The sequence below is a fragment of the Phyllopteryx taeniolatus genome, chromosome 4 (assembly GCF_024500385.1).
Source record: "Phyllopteryx taeniolatus isolate TA_2022b chromosome 4, UOR_Ptae_1.2, whole genome shotgun sequence".
In the NCBI taxonomy this organism is placed as follows: domain Eukaryota; kingdom Metazoa; phylum Chordata; class Actinopteri; order Syngnathiformes; family Syngnathidae; genus Phyllopteryx; species Phyllopteryx taeniolatus.
Genome location: NC_084505.1, coordinates 3,577,817 through 3,583,118, shown reverse-complemented (window position 1 = coordinate 3,583,118; position 5,302 = coordinate 3,577,817).

Here is a 5,302-nt window from a genome sequence, read left to right as displayed (position 1 = left end):
TCAATCTTCGCTCCTACCCTCACCCATGGTCATGAGCTGTGGGTCGTGACCGAAAGAACAAGATCCCGGATACAAGCGGCCGAAATGAGTTTCCTCCGCAGGGTGTCCGGGCTCTCCCTTAGAGATAGGGTGAGAAGCTCGGTCATCCGGGAGGATCTCAGAGTAGAGCCGCTGCTCCTCCGCATTGAGAGGAGCCAGATGAGGTGGCTGGGGCATCTGATTCGGATGCCTCCCGGACGCCTCCCTGGTGAGGTGTTCCGGGCACGTCCCACCGGGAGGAGACCCCGGGGACGACCCAGGACACGCTGGAGAGACTACGTCCTTCGGCTGGCCTGGGAACGCCTCGGGATCCCCCCGGAAGAGCTGGATGAAGTGGCTGGGGAGAGGGAAGTCTGGGCGTCCCTGCTAAAGCTACTGCCCCCGCGACCCGACCCGGATAAGCGGTAGAAAATGGATGGATGGATGGACTTCTCTGCCACTCCAGACCGCCGCATGCAGTACCAAAGTTCCTCTCTGGGTACTCTGTCATAGGCGTTCTCTAGATCCACAAAGACACAATGAAGCTCCTTCTGACCTTCTCTGTACTTTTCTATCAACATCCTCAAGGCAAATAATGCATCTGTGGTACTCTTTCTAGGCATGAAACCATACTATTGCTTGCAAATACTTACTTCTGTCCTGAGTCTAGCCTCCACTACTTTTTCCCATAACTTCATTGTGTGGTTCATCAACTTTATTCCTCAATAGTTCCCACAGCTCTGCACATCACCCTTGTTCTTAAAAATGGGCACCAGCACACTTTTCCTTCATTCCTCAGGCATCTTGTCACCCACTAGAATTCTGTTGAACAAGCTGGTAAAAAACCCCACAGCCACCTCTCCTAGATGCTTCCATACCTACACAGGAATGTCATCAGGACCAACTGCCTTTCCATTTTTCATCCTCTTTAATGCCTTTCTAACTACCCCCTTACTAATCATTGCCACTTCCTGGCCCACCACACTTCCCTCTTCTACTCTTCCTTCTCTCTCACTTTCCTCATTCATCAGCTCCTCAAAGTATTCTTTCCATCTATCCAGCACTCTACTGGCACCAGTCAACATATTTCCATCTCTATCCTTAATCATCTTAACCTGTTGCAAATCCTTCCCATCTCTATCCCTCTGTCTGGCCAACCTGTATAGATATTTTTCTTGGCTGTAGTGCTCCAGTCTTCTGGACGCTCCTCCTGTCCACCAATAGCAGGGGTGTCCAAACGTTTTGCAAAGAGGGCGAGATTTGGTCAGATGAAAATGTATGGGGGCCGACCATTCGGCCTGACATTCCTCGAACCATTACCATTGTAAATTAACATGTAAATATGTAACTATATCACTTTGCTGTCTGCAGCTAGGTCGATATTGCAAATGAGAATCTGTTTTCAATTGCATTACCAGGATAGGTAAAGGTTAAAATAATAATAAATTAAATACAAATGAACTATTTTATGAAAGTTGACTGGAATTTTTTAGAAACATGTATTTATTGATTTTGTTTTAACAAATCACATCCCAGTGCATTTTGACAAGAATACTATCGTGACTATACTATTCTGTTGTCTGATTTGACTATAGTATAGTCAAATCAGATGACAGAAAATTGACAAAACTGTGGTTTGATCATCACAAAAAATCTATTCACTGAGACTCGTAGCTCGCCTTTGTAGAATTTTCATTTGAGTCACGGGCTCTTGTGAAAAAGAGCTGCTGTGCTATCAAAACAGCTTCCAGTGGCTTCGTTCGCCGTTAGCTTGTCGTAGTTAGCATGTTTCGTCTGGTAGTGCCTCTTAATATTAAATTATTTGAAAACAGCCACAGTCTTTTGGCAAATTAGGCAGACACAGTTGTTTCGTATGTCAGTGAAAAAATCCACTCCTCCTGGACACGGCAGCCCTCGTTGTCAACTTTCCTCTTTTTAGTTTCAGTTGCCATTTTAGAAATGGACTAAAAACATACCACAGGGGTAAAAGCTCACACAGGGGTCACGCGACGAGAGTGCTGCCACAGGTCTACTGCCACCCTCTGGTGAAATATAAAATGGCTTTTTTTTGTATGTGTGTATTGTTTACTGTGGTAAACTGCGCTGGCGGGCCACATATTATTGATTTTATGACATGATGCTTCGGGCCGGAGGAAATTTGGACACTGGCCGGATTTGGCCTGCGTGCCGGATTTTGGGCATGGCTGACCAAGAGCCTGTCTCACCTCTTCCCGAAAAGCTTCCACCACATGGTTCTCTGCTCTGCCTTTGTCTTCTTAATCTTCCTCCCCACCACCAGAGCCATCTTACACACCACCATCCTATGCTGTCTAGCCACACTCTCCCCTACCACTACCTTACAGTCAGTAACCTCCTTCAGATTACATCATCTGCACAAGATGTAATCCACCTGCGTGCTTCTACCTCCGCTCTTGTAGGTCACCCTATGTTCCTGCCTCTTCTGGAAAAAAGTGTTCACTACAGCCATTTGCATCCTTTTTGCAAAGTCTACCACCATCTGTCCCTCCAAGTTCCTTTCCTGGATGGCGTACTTACCCATCACTTCTTCATCACCCCTGTTTCCTTCACCAACATGTCCATTACAATCTGCACCAATCACGACTCTCTCTCTGTCTGGGATGCTCAGAACTTCTTCATCTAGCTCCTTCCAGAATTTCTCTTTCACCTCTAGGTCACATCCTACCTGTGGAGCAAAGCCGCTAATCACATCATACATAACACCCTCAAGTTTCAGCCTCATCACTCGATCTGATACTCTTTTCACCTCCGAGACATTCTTAGCTAACTCTTCCTTTAAAGTTACCCTTACTCCATGTCTCTTCCCATCTACACCATGTCCAAAATAATTTAAACCCTGCCCCTAAACTTCTAGCCTTACTGCCTTTCCACCTGCTCTCCTGGACACACAATATATCAACCTTTCTCCGAATCATCATGTCATAGTCCCAACATTCAGAGTGCCCACATTCAATTGTAGGGTCTGTGCTTTCATCTTCTCTTTCTGCCTAAGAACCCGCTCTCCTTCATCTTCGACCCGTAGTAGCTGATTTTCCACCGTTCCCCTCAGGTTAACAGTGCCGGGGAGCGGGGAGGGGGGGGGGCGTTGTTAACCCGGGCCACGACCGATCCGGTATGGAATTCTTTCGATAAACACTCATATTTGTTTCACAAAGTTTTAAGACGGATGCCCTTCTTGATGCGACCCTCTGCATTTATTCGGGCTTGGTACCGGCCTACAGTTTGCATTGGCTTGTGCCCCCCATAGGGCTGCATTACTTTATTTACTGTATATAATAACAGTAATTCAGTGAGGACTTTGCTGTAAAAGTGGACCAATTTATTGCGTTGTAAAAAACAAGTTTTTCTGCCTTAAGCACCCATGCCTTGGGTAAGTTTTAAAGATTTGGCAGAATATAAACATGTGCATTACAGTTCAAAGTACAGTATTATTAACAGATCAAATGTGGTTAGCATTGCTGAAAGTCGTATCCAAAGAAGCATCACAAATTTTCTGTAGCAAGAATTGCTGTGACACAAATATAATTTAAAATGTGTAACTGGCTACCTTGCTCATTTATATAAAGCCTGTACCCTATTCAAGTGAAACAAGGTATCTGAGTTTATTTCCAGTGCTTTTTCAGTCACAGATATCCATCCTGTGATTTTAAGTGACTCAGCACCATGTTGTTTGAAGGATCATTTATTGTGAATCCCATTTTGGGTTCACCTCTACGATTTGTTTTACAAGTTTAAATTTATGACGGCGCTTTAGTGGGTATTTGGCGGAAGGTCAGGGATCTAATGGACATATACGCACACACACACACACACACACGCACGCGCACACACACACACTATCAATCAAGTCTGGTCAGCAAACACCTTCTGAATTCAGTCATTTAAGTTAATAGAGCAAATGATGTTTCTATAGGGCCCAGTGCATGTATTGTTGGATTTTAGGTAGTTAAAAATTGAAATGGTGGCAGGTGTGTGTGGACGCCCAGGTATTATTTTTTTTATTTTATTTGATGTTTATGCTCTGATTTAAAATAATAATAATCTGAAGTTACTCACCAGTTACACTTGAGTAGATTTTTCACTGAGTACTTTGTGTCACATAGAGGGAGTTTTTGAGGGCAAGGAAGTGGCGGACCCAAGTGCAGGGAAGCAGGCAGGCAAGACAGTAGTCACAAAAATGATATTTAATTCCAAAACAAAGGAAAACAAGGATCATGGAAAAAGCTAACTAAACAAAGTCCCAAAACTGAAAGTAACAAAGAAACACTTTAATTAACATAAAACTGGAAACAAGACATGACCAGTGAAACTAGTGGCGACTTCGAAGTGACACAGACAGTGACAATGACAATGAATCGACAAGAACTGAAAGAAACCAGGGAACTAAATACAAACAAATTGACGAGACAATAAGGAATACCTGGACAAGACATGAGTGGCTGGAGAGAGCTGATTAGTCGACACAAGGTAGAAGGTTGACGAGAACAGGTGGACACAATAACTAAATGAGCCCACAAGAATGAAAAACATAAAACAAAACCAAACACAATCCAACCCAAAACACAGACCATGACACTTTCCTACACTTACTGAAGTAAATATTTGAAGGACTACTTTTTACTTTTACTTGAGTCATATTATTCTAAAGTAACAGTACTCTTAGTTGAGTGCAATATTTGGCTACTCTACCCACCTCTGTATGTAGTGCTCTTGACTAACTTTTTTTTCTTGGCTGCACCAGCACAAAAGTTAGGTGTACCAAAATTGTTGCATTCAACACCACAGTTTTACAGGTTAACTCTTAAAAAAAAAAAAAAAAAAAAAAAAAAATCCATCCATTCATTCTCTTAACTGCTTATCCTCACTTGGGTCGCGGGTGTGCTGGCGCCTATCTCAGCTGACTTTGGGCGAGAGGCCGTGTACACCCTGAACTGGTTGCCAGCCAATCGCAGTAAATTAAATTAAATATCTAAATTCAAAGTGCAAGTGTTGTAAGGACTTCCACCTGAAAATGTCATGGCTCAATGTCTTATGGACTATTCTTCATTGCAGCCCCTCTGATAGCAAACTCCTGTAGTTTGGCTTTCTTGATCTTTGTCCTTGGCTAAAACAGCTTGCCATACACTCTCTAGCATCAAAATCTTCCAGACTTGAGCCCTCTACAATGATTCTTATCAGAGCCTCCATTGTGTCTGAATGAAGTGATGCTGTAGTGTCTGATTTGATCCTCTTCTGTGCGGAGAAC